Consider the following 15,012-nt stretch of genomic DNA (forward strand, 5'->3'; position numbering starts at 1 on the left):
CTCATCACTTCTCCTCACTTCCTAGTTTCTCGGCGGCAAGGGTTAACCTTGTGTAGCTAGCCAGCCTTGGTTATGCTGTATTTGGTTATAGCAGCGATGTACGGCTTTCGTTGGCAGGGTTTCTCTAACAGGAACCCCTGTCACGTCCCCCTGTTGGGCTTCATGGTGGGTGGTCGGCATCGCGGCCGAAAACCCTATTGTACTTATGGAAAACGCTTTTCCTGAAGTCCCTGATCGCCCTCACAAACGAGGGTGCACCGAAGATCTCTTTCAGTTTTTCGAACGACAAGTCCAGAACTTTCCTAGATATCATGTGATTCACTCAGAAAACCCAGACAAACTAGTGCGTAACATTTCACCGTTCCTTGTTTCGAAGTCTTTAACTGAAGTTTGTGGAACAGGATATAAGGCGTCGAGAATGACAAGTGGTGATCTTCTCTTGGAGCTCCACGATAAGAAGCAGTACGACAAACTGCCGAAACTTGTCTCATTTGGCGAGACCCAAATAACCGTAACTCCGCACCGTACCATGAACACCACCCGCGGCATTGTCTCGGACGATGACATGCTAGGGCTCACTGAAGCTGAACTCTCGGAGGGCTTCAACGAACAGAATGTCATAAAAGTTAAGCGAATTACGATGAGGCGAGATGGTAAAGAGATCAAGACGAAACACCTGATACTCACTTTCGGTTCAAGTGTCCTCCCCGAGTCTATCGAGGCCGGTTATATCGAACTTCGTGTTAGGCCATACGTGCCCAATCCTCTTAGATGCTTCAAGTGCCAAAGGTTCGGCCACAGTTCACAGAACTGTCGAGGCCGGCTGACATGTGCCAAGTGCAGTGACAATGAACATTCTTCCGAAACATGCCAGAACACTCCACATTGTGTCAGCTGTGATGGGGAGCATGCCGCATACTCGCGGCCCGGCCCGTCGTGGAAAAGAGAAAAGGTGATTGTGACAATCAAAGTCAAAGAAAACATATATTTCAAAGAGGCACGTAGGCGGGTGTCATACCTGTCTAAGAGCACCTTTGCCGATGTGGCGCGTAAGGGGGCAGCGTCACAACCGCCTCCGGCGGCTGTCCGACCCACAGGCAGTGAGTCGGCAGTTACGCCATCTGCCCCCGCGGCGGCTGCAGCTAGCGCTGCTCCGTCAACACAGCAGAGAGAACCATCCACACCGAAGGTCGGCGCAGCCGAGGCTGCCCCAACTTCTGAGGCCCCTTCCAGCGCTGGCAACGGCCAGCGTAGCCAAATCCCTCGGGGAGCCCCATCGACCTCCGGGCTGGTGGGCGCAGGGCTCTTGCCCTCCAAGGCGGGACTCCCTCTGAAAACCTCTCGCTCGCAAGAGCTCTTATCCGGCGTCTCACACGAGGCAATGGACACTACACCTGTCGTCAAGGCGCACCAAACGCCTAAGGAGCGCCGAGACTCCCTCGAACGCTCCAGAAAGGGTAGAACCCCCGTTACAGGGCCTCGAAGGAGCTCTGTAACCTAAGGCATCACCTCCGTTTCTGTAAACACATCACCAATTTTTCTTTAAATATGGATACACAAATCATTAAATGAAATGTCAGAGGTCTTCTTAGGAATCTCGATGATGTGCAAGAACTTATCCATAAACACAATCCAAAAGTGCTGTGTTTACAGGAAACACACTTAAAATCAACATACACAAACTTTCTTCGACAGTATGTTACTTTTCCCAAAGATCGCGATGATGCTGTCGCATCATCGGGCGGTGTTGCAATTGTAATTCAAAAAGCATAGCCTGTCAATGTTTACAACTACGAACTGCTCTTGAGGCAGTGGCGGTTCGAGTTGTTCTGCTAAACAAACTTATCACTATTTGCTCGCTTTATATACCCCCACTAAGCAAACATGAATTTCACTCCTTTATAGATGAATTGCCACAACCATATGTTGTTTTTGGCGATTTCAATTCACATAACTTCCTGTGGGGCGACCCTCGTATAGATGCGCGAGGACGTCTTGTTGAACAGTTCCTTTTTTCTTCTGGTGCGTGCCTGTTGAATAAGAAGGAACACACATATTACTCTCTTGCGAACAGAACCTTTTCTTCAATAGATCTTAGCATAGTCTCCCCGTCTGTACTGCCTGAACTTGAATGGGAAGTTACCGACAACCCTTACGGCAGTGACCACTTCCCTATATTGCTAAGGTCACCTAAAGAAAACGAATGTCCTCCACAAGCTCCGAGGTGGAAGATTGAGACAGCTGATTGGGAGAAATTTCGAACTCTCACTAGCATCTCATGGGCTGACATGTCTTCTTTAGAAATCGATGCTGCGGTGGAGTATCTTACAACATTCATAATAGATGCCGCATCAAAATGCATATCCGAAGTGAGTGGTTCAGCATGCAAACGGCGCGTCCCGTGGTGGAACGACGATTGTAGGATCGCTCGTAAAAAACAGAACAAAGCGTGGGGGTTGCTACGCGCCTCTCCCACTGCGGAGAATCTTATTAACTTTAAGAAAATAAAGTCCCAAGGCAGGAGAACCCGCTGACAGACTAGAAGAGAAAGTTGGGAGAAGTTTTTATCGCGTATAAATTCCTATACAGATGAGGCCAAAGTCTGGAACAAGGTTACTAGGAAAAGAGGGCGACAAACATATTCACTACCTCTGGTAAACACACAGGGCGATACACTGAAAGACCAGGCAGACTCACTTGGGGAGCACTTTGAGCGAGTGTCGAGCTCAACGCACAATTCCAAATCCTTTCTTAAACATAAAGAAAAAGTAGAGCGTAAGCCAATCATACGAAAATCCAGGCAGAATGAACCGTATAACTGGCCTTTCGGTATTGCCGAGTTGGGAGCTGCCTTGAACACATGCAAAGCCACTGCACCGGGACCTGACAGAGTCATGTATGACATGATAAGAAACCTACATACTGGCGCACAAGTTACACTTCTTACACTATTCAACACTATTTGGGCTTCAGGATACTTCCCATCCAAATGGAAAGAAGCGATTGTGGTTCCTGTTCTAAAGCAGGGAAAAGACCCTTCCTTGGCAACAAGTTATCGTCCGATAGCTCTAACAAATTGTATGTGTAAGATTTTTGAAAAAATTATAAATCGCAGACTTATACATTTCCTTGAGCTCAAAATATGCTCGATCCTTATCAGTGTGGCTTCAGAGAAGGGCGGTTGACAACCGATCATCTGGTGCGCATTGAACGAAATATCCGCGATGCATCTATACATGGACAGTATTTCCTATCAATATTCCTTGACATGGAAAAAGCGTATGACACGGCATGGCGTTACGGGATCTTGCGAGACCTGTCGGAGATGGGAATCCATGGCAATGTGCTGAACATAAGTGAAAGCTATTTGTCGGATCGTAGCTTCTGCGTGAAAATCGGCAATGTATTGTCGCGACCTTTTATTCAGGAAACAGGTGTACCCCAGGGAGGAGTACTCAGTTGCACTCTCTTTATCGTTAAAATGAACACACTTCGTCCTTCACTGCCACCCGCCATTTTTTATTCCGTCTACGTAGATGATATACAGCTAGGCTTCAAATCTTGCAACCTTACAGTGTGTGAAAGACAAGTACAGCAGAGCTTAAACAAGGTGTCCAAGTGGGCAGACCAAAATGGATTCAACATCAACCCGCACAAAAGCTCTTGTGTTCTCTTCACAAGAAAGAGAGGCCTGGTACCTGATCCCTGTGTAGAACTGGGTGGACAACAAATTCCCTTCAAGAAAGAGCACAAATTTCTAGTTGTCATTCTCGACTCCAGGCTCACTCTCATGTCACACATAAAATACCTTAAAGAAAACTGTCTAAACACGATGAACTTACTTAAAGTTCTATCGCACACTACATGGGGTAGCGACAGGAGGTGCCTGTTGAATCTCTAGAGAAGCCTAGTTAGATCACGGTTAGATTATGGTGCCGTAGTGTATGACTGCTGCACCGAGTGCGCTTAAAATGTTAGACCCCGTTCATCATCTAGGTATCCGCCTGGCCACTGGCGCATTTAAAACAAGCCCGGTGGAAAGTCTATATGCAGAGTCAGACGAGTGGTCACTACATTCTCAGAGAACGTACATCAGCTTTACCTATTTTCTCAATGTGCGCTCCAGTAGAGAACATCCGTGTTTCAAAACTGTTAACGACATAACGAGTCAAACACTGCTTCATAATAAACCCTCCATGAGACTTCCTTTCTCACTGCATGCAAGAAAACTTAGCACGGAAATGAATGTCCCTGTTCTCGAACATCGACTAATGCCTCCAACTAAGCTATTACCGCCCTGGGAGTGGCAGGTGATAGACTGTGACGTATCCTTTGTAGAGGTCACAAAACACGCACCTGACTTCAAAATCGCTATGCATTTCCGCGAACTTCAATCGAAGTACAGCTGCGCTGAATTCTACACAGACGCATCTAAATCACATGCTGGTGTATCTTATGCTGCTGTTGGTCCCTCTCTTTCTATATCTGACTTACTGAACCCGCAAACAAGTATCTTCACTGCAGAAGCTTATGCAGTACTGTCTGCAGTAAGACATATACAGAAATTAAAACTCGACAGAGCAATTGTATACACAGACTCGCTAAGCCTCGTAAAAGCGTTAATTTCATTACAAAAGCTTAAAAATCCTGTATTCATTGAACTTTACTCCCTGTTATGCAGTATTTATATATCACATATACATGTAGTAATATGCTGGGTACCTGGCCATAGAGGTATCGAGGGTGATGTACTGGCTGATAAAATGGCCTCATCCCTCACACCACTAAACACTTCTTCTGCAGCTGCTGTCCCGGTCACAGATCTGAAGCTTTTCTTGCGTAAGAAACTGCGACAACACTGGCAACGCATGTGGAACGCAGAAATAAATAATAAACTGCACGTTATAAAGCCACAGCTAGGTTTTGGCCCTCCCCATCAAAGTCACGGCGAACAGAAGTCCTATTCTGCCGCCTCAGAATAGGGCACACATTTGGTACACACAATTTTCTTCTTACTGGAAATGAACCGCCAACCTGTGGTCGATGTGGTGAGAGGCTGACCGTCCTCCACGTCCTCTTGGAGTGTCGCGAAGCCGAACCTGAAAGAAAGAAGCATTTTCCTCTTGCATATCGCTATTGCATACCTCTTCACCCAGCTATGTTTCTTGGTAAAGAACCATTTTTCAACACCAAAGCAGTACTCAATTTTTTAAATGAGGTTGTCCTACATGTTATGAGCCCAATAATTTCGTAGCGCATCGTCTCTCCGGAGGATGCCGCTGTGTAAGTTCTTCTATATAGCACATGCCTCCAGGCCCTTCTAAAACCGTTTCCACTTGTTCTTGCGTCCATGCTTGCGGGAAGCCGTTGTGTATAGGTACGCTGTTTCCCAAATTAAGCTTCATGGAGTGCATCATTGCTGACCTCTCCGAGTATGTTATCGCATACTCTACAGAGTTAACGCTTCGAAAATGTGTCCAAGTTTTTGAGACAGACATTTTTCTGCCCAATTTTCAAAAACTATTGAAAAACTTTGCAGCATGGCTTCACTCAGTTTGAATTTTGAGTGTGCTAGCTTATCTGCCACCACCTTCATCGGCCTCTAACTAATCTTGAGTTCCGCTTCTTGCTTCGCAACCGGCTTCTCAAGCTGATCCTTCGTCGGTGGTCTTGTCGAGCCCTAGCACAACTAAGAGTCTAGTTCTCAGTCTAGTAGCAACAGTGGCACACCCACCGTATTCATAAAGCCCTCCCCATTAGCACCGACTTCGGACTCAAAACCAAGTTTCTTGCAACCCGTGCTAGTGCTCGCACTTCCAACAGCGCCTGCCTGTGCACCCGTTACCAACCGTAGTCTTCAACAAATGAGGCGTCTTGTAAAAATTGTCGTACCTAGGGAACAAAATTAATAAATATGTAAGCATATGAGTCAACCACCTATATGTAAAAAATGCCAAAGAATCCGAAGGATGAGAAAGAAATAGCTCAATTTCTCGTTCAACCTAGTACTCCTATAACCAAATGAGGAAGAGAGAGAGAGAAAAAGAACGTTTATTGTTCGAAGCAGTGTGCCGAACGAGGTCCGGTATCTCTCTAAGCCGGGAAGGCTCCTTAGTCCGAGAACCTTCTGGCTTCGGCTGCTCTTTTGGCCCTGTCCATAGGATTTCGTTGGGCTTCTATGTCCCTGAGGGCGAGTTTGGCCTCCCACGTTTCGATTAGGTGGTGTTCGTTTCCTTGTTGTGCTCGTTTCGCATAGGTTTCCGGTTGCATCTTGCTGCCTTCCTGTCGCGGGCATTCCTGGAGCAATTGACGGGAAAATAAAATTGAAAATTAAATCGCTTTGGTGCGCTGCTTCAGCTTCGCTGTGAATTAATTTCAAGTGAGCAAATCTGTTTTCTTCGAAAACACTAGAGAGAGTAATAGACTCAGGCACCTCGCGCGCCGTGGCGGAGGGAGCGGCCGGTATGTCAGGAGGCACTTGCTGCTGGCACACCACATGGCGAGAGCGGTCTAAAACTCTCAGCTCGTCTGGTTCACGGCGGATTACACTCATTTTTATTATATCCCTTTTCGCTGACTCATTCCTACGAATTTTCCGCAAAATGAGATCTCACACGATTTTCAAATTCTTACAACCGATACAAGTTCCCAAAAAACCAAATTTTTTTCACATTGGTGACGACATACACACGTCCGAGATATGCCAAATTCTTATGAAGCTAACTTGAAGTTATTAACTTGAGTCACCACTCATGTCTAAATACGTGGTGTGCATGAAGTAATTAGCAGCTATTTATCTAGCACACATCAAGGCGTTCCTGTTTCTAACATTCTTTTCCCTTTAATATCAAACATCTGCTTTTTATAAGGTGATGCCTAAGTGTGAGGAGTACTTAGAATGAGTTCCGGTAACCTAGCAGCACAGCAGTAAAAAAGGAGGCATAATAAAAGTCTTAGGTGTCTGTGCTAAAGCTTCGAGTAATCTCTGCGACAGTATCTCTCTGTCGTTCTAGGATTCGCTTTTATACAACTTAGTTTAATTTATGCAAAGAAGTTTATTGTGAAACTACAGTAACGTGTACAAGGCCCCAAGAACGTAGAGGGTGAGGTTAATCAATTAACAAAAATGTAAGGCCAACAGAAAACTCACACTTTCACCCGTCAGCGAAAGAACATATTAGACAGCTATACGAAGTGAGGTTAGCTGTTTCTTCAGATGCATCAACAGCTGCAAACACTCACTGTGTAGCTAATTTAATTTTGTACTAGTAAAAATTCGCCTACACATAAAGCTGACAGATATGGTATCGCACGCGAACAGGCAAAGTTGAACATATCTAACTGAATGACTGCTGACATCTGGAAGAGCAGCAGCCTGAGCGATCGAATTGACCGTCGTGCCTCTTCTTGCTTCAGCGCGACGTAAGCGGCGAGAGTTCATTGCACACGATGCTATCAGCCGTCGGCGAGCCTGGACTGTGCTCCCATCGCAGATCGCTTGCAAGATGTGGCCTGCGCCGCCGCGGTCAGTTGCACCGTGCGTAGCCACTGCCGGAGTAAAACTCTCGCTTACGTATCGCTCTGCGTGAGCGACACGCTTCCTGTCCGCCCGCCTTCCTTGCGCGCGTGAGATCGAGACGTCATCTTCAGCTGACCCTCGCACGCTCTCACACGCACCGGCAGCATAGCGCGCGCGGGCACGAGGTTCTGGCATTTGGACTTTATACGGAACACCAGGGAAGGTATTTTGTAAGAGTCCACCTAGTGGAGTGTCCATTTCGTCCGGTGCCGATTGGCTAGTGCCGCTCGTCTCCTCCTATCTCGTACAGCTGCATCCAATCAGCAGAGGCTGAATGGACAGTCCACTAGGTGGGCTCTTACAGAATACCCCTCAGATCGACGCCGACGCGAGGATGGTGGCTGGAAGACGCCTAGAGCGTCTGCATACTTGCTGTTGAGGCGAAATAAGGCGATAGTCATCACAGTGCTACATGCTAGTTCCGCAGTGAATGAGCTTGGAGCCGCCAAAATTCTTGAACTGAGCTCGCTATCAATCCCAAAAAATGTAAATATATAAAGGTAAAGCTGTATTGACATTTTTATTTTGCAGGCCATAACAATGCCACCATTTGTCACTAATAATGGTAATGGAATTTTTCTAATGCGAAAACACCCGTGCACTTACATTAAGGTGGATGGTAAGGAACGCCAACTGGTCCCAATTTCCGGAGCCCCCACTACACTGCCTCATAATCAGTTCGTCGTTTTATCACGAAAAATCACGTAAGGCCTTATCTTTTGTTCTTCGTAGGTGTAAAAGGCTGGCAGGGCTATGTGGCATAAAAGCAACTTTATAGACCACTACTACGATGACTTACCTTTTGTTTTTTACTACACATGTGAACTTACTCCATCATATCAAAGATCGGTTGGTACTTGGGTTTAGTGCAGCTCGTATTTAAGGACCTGGTGCTTCACAACATGCAACATTGGGACTGGTGTTCGCACATTCTGTAAATGATAATGCCCCCCTTTCAACTACTTGCCTATTAGCAGAACCGCGCGACCAACGTAAGAAGCACCGGATGATAAAGGAATCCTGCACACCGCGTTTATCTTGCGCTAGACAGTTTTAGTGCTGCGTATGTAGCGCACGCAATGGAGTTGCGTACGTCGCATCGCTACGTTCTCCAATGTGCGCATCTGCAGAACGCAACACGGACGGTACGTGATGCGTACGCGGCCACGGCGTACGCACGCATCCGATTCTTGCGTGCGTACTAAGGGAGCCTTGCGTGCTGCTCTCGTGCTTCTTGTTTATTACGGAGACCGCGAGACAAAAGAGTTTCCAAAATGGCAGCGTCAAAGGCGGCCAGCGGAAGGCTGTGGTTTTGAATGACCTACGATTTGGCTTTGCTGTGTCAAGTGAACGCCCAGAAGCCATTCCCCTATCCCGCACGGTGGGAATGCACAGCAAAAACAGGAACTTTGTTTTTCAGAAAGTGTTCAGTGTGTGCTGTTTATGCGAAAAACTCGACCTGGTTTTGACGCGGTTCGTCGCAAATGACCGTGGCAGCCTCAGAAAGCAAGTACTCGGTTTTTAAATCGAAAGCTTTGCCGGCCGAGAACCTAACATTTCACTGTAGCGTCGCTCCGAGGAATCACATGACATCAGAATGCTCACCTCGCCGCGGATATTTCGCTCTCTCGCTCGCTAGTCACTACTGCGCATGCGCCACTAGTGGCACCGATCCACAGGTGTTACACCGCTGCACAGCGCTGCGCCTCCGCCGCCGCCGTTTAGTATGACGTCAACACGCGTTCCTCGTCATTGCACTTGCCTCTGATCGCTTCGCCAGCTGCGGCGCATACCTGATAACATGTCGGAGGACTGAAAACGAGAGCTCGCGTGCGTCGCAACCACAGTTAAGGCAGCAGTATGGACGGCGACAATTCTGATAAGCAGGAGGAGGTCTGGAATCGACATCGGAACGAGATGACAAGGAAACGAATCACCCAGGAAATAGACAAACAGCGCGCCGAATGACTGCTAAACGTCGCAACATAGCTAGACAACCAGACTGACCTGGACTTGCAATCAAGATTAACCAAGGCATTAGCTTTCGCCAAGTATATCCCGGCATAGCCGAGCTAAGCCGCTGCTTTCGTCACGATGATAGATTGGATTTTTTTCTTGATATGATTCGCGTCTTTCTTCCGCATTAAAAGTAGAGTCTCTTAATGGCCTAAATAAATAAATTTATTTTAATCCGACAAAGTTTGATGACACGGGCTCCGGTCTCCCATGAGGGGACTTTGAGGCCTTGCCTCGTCGCCGCCTCTCGGGCTGCTGGACAGCCAACTCTTGCGTCTTGAGGTATGACCTGCGCAGAGCGGCGGCCCACTTCTACGCAAGAGTGTATGGAGCTACTGCCATTGTAACTGATGGAACACGACACTCCCACAACGTGCGTGAGAGCGTCGTTCTAGTTTCCTGAAGTAATTTGCAAAGAGCACTCAGTTATTGCGCGGGTAAAATGTGCCGCAATCGCACCGGTCTGCGGAAGGTTTGAGTCTGCAGTTGTCGTCAGACTGCCTGGCGACGTTTCAGTTTGGGGAGAGGCGGGGGCAATAACCGGCTTCCTAGCTGGTAGTGCTCGGTGATGTCATTGTACCTGACCGTGCATACTCGCGTGTTTGGAATGAGGAGTTCCAAAATCGAGAGGCGGTCTCCCAATCTGTGCGGTGGGTCAGTTCTCGGGCAGAGCGGTGTGCTACCTCGTTCAAATTAGTGGGCGTTCAAATTAGTGGGGACCTTATTGGTGGGGGTGCTATTATAACCACAGTGCCATCGAAATGCTGTCGACCAGCTTTTCTTAAAATCTGGAGAGCATCGGAGGAAATGCGCCCCGTGTAGTTACGAACTGCGGATTGTCAGTCGCTAAAAACTACCTCGCAGAGGGGGTAAGTAAGCGCAAGCGCAATTGCTACCTCTTCCGCTGTTTCGGGGTATTCCGTAGCGACACTGCACGCGTGCGTAAGCCGCGAGTTAACGTGTACGACTGCCTCCGTGAACCGGTGTTCTCGTGTGTATTCTGCGGCGTCTAGGAAGCGCGTAGTCCTCTTTCCACCCAAGGAGCGCAGCAGTGCCTTGGTACAGGCCTGCACACCTTATATCATGTCAGTGAAATCAACAGCGTGTAGTTCGACCGACCGTTCGACGTACTGGCGGATGAGAACAACGTGCTCAGACGTGCCCGGCATCTAACGCTCGCCCGCTTACGTACGTAGGTATTTCGTAGTACTAAAAGCCCTGACGCGACACGCGGTCCTACGTTTCGCAAAGTACTTGCGTGCTGCGTACGGATCGTAATGATGCAGAACTAACACTGTCTATTGAGGGAATCACGTGGTATATTCTGTCCTGCATGTGCCAAATTTGTTCTCTTCATTCTGTGCTTCCTTCACATTTGGGCTCACTGCGTTTACGTTTTGTGGTGCTGTGAAACCACGCATTTTTTTTTTGTACTGTTTCCTTTGGATGTGATAGGAAGGCCTTTCGAATGGTTGCGTTTAGAATTGTCCTTCATAACGACGTTACTCAAAATTGGGTAACGATTCTCCGAAACCGCGGTAATGCGTGGCGCAAATAATATGATCTTTTCTAAACTTCTCTATTACCACTTATTCAACGGTATTCCAAAGGCATTGGCTAACCTGTATCACAGTAGTTGCTCCTCTAGAGACCATTGATTTCCGTAAGTGTGCAGGTACGTAACATTTCGATTGCAGAAGGCGTTTAGAGCGATGTTAGGCCGAATTGGTTGGCGTGACTATTTGTATTCTATCATCTGTACCTAAGTTATCGACTCGTTTTTCGAACAAATTACTTAGAGTTAGGCTCACTATGGCCTGCAAACACTGAGCCGCGACTGGCACCCTCCTTCTGTGGAAGCGGTGGCGCTAACGCGAGGTACTACGACGAAAATATGGCGAGCATTTTTGCCATCCTAGCAATGCGCAGACACAATTGCGTTCGCTCGTCTGCTTAGTTACCGGAGCGAGAATATTCTCACCCACCGATCAGCCCAGGCGTCCTCAGCCCTAGCCCAGCGTGCTGAATTGCGGCGCATGACTGCCCTTGCTTTCTAGCTTGATATGACACTTCTTCAGTTTTCTTCGTTGGTTGGTGGTCGCTAGTCGAGCTTACCAAGGAAGGCGTTCGTTCGTTCTTTTACTATCTAGCTCATTCCTTTATTAGTTAGTTTGTTTCCTCAATCGGTCGTTCGCTCATTCATTCATTCATTCATTTATTCACTTGTTCATTTGTTTTTTTCGTCCACTCGCTTATTCTTTTATTCACTGGTTCGCGTTCTTCGCTGACATTGACATTGAATATTTCTGCGCAGTTTTTACTCTCGCTTTTCTTGCGTTTCGTTCCGGGAACAAAGCCGGCGATGGTTTGCAGGGGGGTATATGCACTACTGCAATAGCCAAACTCTTTCCTATCGTTTGTCTTGAGCGTCGCATGTCATCGCGAACTGCTAGACCGGCTCAGCAGTCCACGGCGGCTCGACCATTGGCGGTCATACGGAAGACGATTGTACGTATAGCATGCACTGGCAAAGAAAGAAAGCTGCCGCCATTTTCTTCGTGCCATTCTCATATTGATGACTCTGCTATTGTCAAATGTTTCAGCCAAGAAGCCTTTCCCGGGTTCATCGCGGTCGTTAGCAGCGTCACTGAGAAAGTCGCGGTGTTGACGTAGTCACGATTATGGTGACGTCAATTGCTTCTTTAGTAAAGTTTCCATTTTTCTCGGTAGCAATCATTGAACCTTGAACTTTCAGTCCCGCTTTGGCACTTCAGCTAAATGCCAATGGACATGGCGTTCTTTGTTACGTGTGAACGAACTGGGAAAGCAAAGCTAAACGTAGATCAATACTTTCTTTTTAAAATCTTGTACTTACGACATATAAGCCCTAACACATACAAGGTCCCGTGGCCAAGAAAAAAAAAGTAACCGAATGGAGTGACTGACCTCACTACAGCAACATGAAGAAAAGAGGCGGGAAACCACAGGAAGTGGTAAGAAGAAGCCACTGTCCTTTCATTTCAAATATTGAATTTATAAACAAAATATAATATCAGTTTATTATACAGGGCAGACATAAAGGAAAAGCAGACATGTAGAGGCGAATTTGGCCAGTTACCTACCTTGCATGTTAGGAGGTTCAAGGCTACAGATAATAAAATACATGAGTCCACCCCATTCACACGTGCTACGCAAGGTTTCGCGTATCTGTATCCACGCAGTCAAATGTGTCGTCTTCACACACTACACGAGATTTCGCGCAGCGTTCTCGTTTGATGAGCAGTGAGGCGAGCTTTTCATTAGTTTTATTTGTGTGAAAGGCCAGTTATCCAGTCTGCTAAACGCACATTGGAGAGCCTGACGTTCTTTGCCTATCTGGGAGAAATTGCACTGGAAACGATTGGCGGTCTTTTCGCATCAGCTCTTGGCGCACATGGTTGAGTTGTTCAATGCAGCTGGAAAAGTGCATGAGCTAGGAAATGCTGCTCCCCTACCACATACTGACAAAGCAGTGTTGCATCACGTCATAAAAGTTTTGTCAGTAACTGCACTAGCGCGGCAGTTTCGACATGTGGGCATAATCCATGGCAACGTAAAGTGCGCGAAAAAACATGGCCACGCACAAACACATGTACGCAGAAACAGAAACAGAGCAAACTATTTGAGAAGCCATTCGGTTCACGTTTACCATAGGAGTTTAAGCCCAGCAGATGACCTCTTAGCTTGAGCGTGTTGGCTGCAAGTATTGGCTTCTCAGCAGTTTTTTCTTAGATGCGCACTTGTTCGGTCGCCCTATCGTAGCTCTGTCCGAAGAGCGGAAGCAGTAAAAATACAATGCACTGATAAGGCGATCACGTGCTGGACCGCGAGGCTTGGCTTCGACGATGCACATGAGCTCCGAGATTCAGCGTGCTGGCTGCCAATGTTTGCTTCCCAGCAGTTTTTTTCTTAGATGCGCACTTGTTCGGTGTCCTATCGTAGCTCTCTCTGAAGAGGGGAATCACTAAAAAGTACAATGCACTGACATGGCGGTCACGTGTTTGGCCGAGAGGTTTGGCTTCCATCATGCACATGACCACTGAGATTCAGCATGTTGGCTGCGAATTTGTGCGTCCTAGCAGTGTTTCCTTCGATGCGCAATTATTCGGCGTCCTGTAGTAGCTCTCTTCGAAGAAGGGAATCACTAAAAAGTACAATGCACTGACATGGCGATCACGTGTTGGAGCGACAGGTTTGGCTTCCATCATTCACATTACCTCTGAGATTCAGCGAGTTGGCTGCGAACGTTAGCTTCCCAGCAGTTTCTCATAGACGTGAGTTTATTCGGCCATCTTATCGTAGGTCTATCCAAAGAGCAGAATCACTAAAAATACACCGCTCTGGCATGGAGGTAACGTACTGGATCGGCCCGTTAAGCTTGCATCATGTTGAGCAATGCCCCGTCCTAATTGTTTTCTCCGCCATGCCACGAGGCTCCTCTCTCTCACTTCGATGCTGATGATGGTATAAGTGGCATTACGTTCGGGATGGGGTGATCACAGATCATCACCTAGCCAGCGTGAATTAATCACGCATTACCTACATGCATAGTCTCTGAGCGGCCACCTTGATCAATTGGTTCTCCGCTTGCAAGAGCCTTCCTCTGAGGTAATGTAGAAGTCTGGTGACCTACACCAAGCCGTCGACGGTCTCTTTCGTCATCCGGTGTACTCTCTTGCCTGCCTTGACCACAAAGGGAATTTTTGTGCACTTGATTATGTGTTAGGCTGGATATAGTCACCAAGCAACCCCGTGATCATCCGTCCTAGTGTGGAAAACATTTTAAACTACCAGAACTGTTATTTGCGAATTATTCCCTGCTAGTAAAACGGTATATACACATGGCGTCTTAAGACTGGTAGTTGGAACCATAGTGGCGTGTGTTACCAGTCTCAATTCGAAATGTATTCACACACTACACGAGGAAATGCAATCAAAATAAACCACAGAAGGTGAAATAGACTACGCCGTGTGCATTCGCGGAAGTGAAGCTAGGAAGATGGAAAAGAAGTTGAAGTAGAAACTTAGCGGCAGACAACACCCATCATCAAAAAGTGATGTATTTGATTAGTCAATAACCTCATTCAGAACAGCTGCATTCGTGAAATAAAATTTTTATTCAACGACGTTTTGCGAAGGTGCAGCTGTCTTTGCTGTTGCCCTGTCGGGCGCTATCTATTCATCTGGGTCATAGTCAACATGGAGACAGGCGAAGTCGCAAAGTTTTTGTTCACGATAGCTGTTACAACTGTCGTTCTTTGCTGTGATGGAAACGCATTGATCCGTTGCATTGTTGAAAGTAAAGATTGGTTGTCCGTGTTCTTTGTCCTCCGTCGGCATCGGACACAGGCACGCTGCAAGAACGACATAAAAGTTTG

This window comes from Dermacentor variabilis, chromosome 11, assembly GCF_050947875.1.
Source record: "Dermacentor variabilis isolate Ectoservices chromosome 11, ASM5094787v1, whole genome shotgun sequence".
Taxonomy (NCBI): domain Eukaryota; kingdom Metazoa; phylum Arthropoda; class Arachnida; order Ixodida; family Ixodidae; genus Dermacentor; species Dermacentor variabilis.